General features: G+C 34.9%; 1 non-coding gene across 1 annotated transcript; it reads left to right on the top strand.

Moving 5' to 3' along the window:
• The first annotated feature begins 331 nt into the window (after window positions 1-331).
• On the top strand, window positions 332-405 carry Trnat-agu (transfer RNA threonine (anticodon AGU)). The gene has a single exon. It is a non-coding gene; the product is annotated as a tRNA-Thr (tRNA).
• The last annotated feature ends 517 nt before the right edge of the window (window positions 406-922 follow it).

The following is a 922-nucleotide window of genomic DNA, read 5'->3' as shown; positions in this document are numbered from 1 at the left end:
TTAAAATTGTGAAGCGAATTCCGACCTACAATGTTAACAAATGCGGCGAATTCCCTTTCACGAATCTATCAAATGTTCGCAGTCGAACCTGCACCTTCTCTATACTTTACATTCTCTGGTACTGCAGGGTAAATACGAGTTCTAAACTGTTCTCAAATATACTGCATACTTTTAGGCTGCAACTGTACTCATTTTTAGTTTGTGCTCACACACCTTACTGTTAGTCTCAGTGTTATTGGTTTCAGATTAACAGCGGAATGCTAAAAGTAGCTGTTATCACCGAATACAGCGACAGCTATAAGAATAATCTTTGACAAAGTTCAGCGCATATGGCGCCGTGGCTTAGTTGGTTAAAGCGCCTGTCTAGTAAACAGGAGATCGTGAGTTCGAATCTCGCCGGGGCCTTTCGTTCAGATAAGGAACGGATTACTTTTTTTAATTTTTAATTCGAATACATTTCGAAAAAAAAACTAAATAAAAATTCAGTCACGCTGTTCGGTTTTGTTGTACCCACCTAAGATCGTTCGAAAATTAGTTTTCCCTTAATGTCTGTTATATGTATTATCTTTCGTTTCCTATGAGTTTCATTCTACTTTGATTTTTTTTGAGTACGAAATTCTATGGTATTCATACTCATGTTGTTAAGCAAAGTGAGATAAGGTAGAGTGACGTGTGTAATAAATATATTGAAATTATGTACATATTATCGTACAAAAATAATTTACAACACACAAACAGCAATGATATATAATTATAATTATATTTCTACCTTAATGCAGCGTGACGCTATTATTATATTTTAGGGGAAAAATATATGTTAACTGTAAACAATAATTGACAAATCTAAGTGGTTTGCTAAATTCGGTAAATGTTCAGCAGAGCGGCTTTTCCGAAAACGTGCACCAATTTTCACGGGAAATGT

This window comes from Bactrocera neohumeralis, unplaced genomic scaffold (genome assembly GCF_024586455.1).
Source record: "Bactrocera neohumeralis isolate Rockhampton unplaced genomic scaffold, APGP_CSIRO_Bneo_wtdbg2-racon-allhic-juicebox.fasta_v2 ctg7320, whole genome shotgun sequence".
NCBI lineage: Eukaryota > Metazoa > Arthropoda > Insecta > Diptera > Tephritidae > Bactrocera > Bactrocera neohumeralis.
The sequence above is the reverse complement of the archived record's forward strand: the minus strand, read 5'-3'. Positions and strand labels throughout refer to the sequence as shown.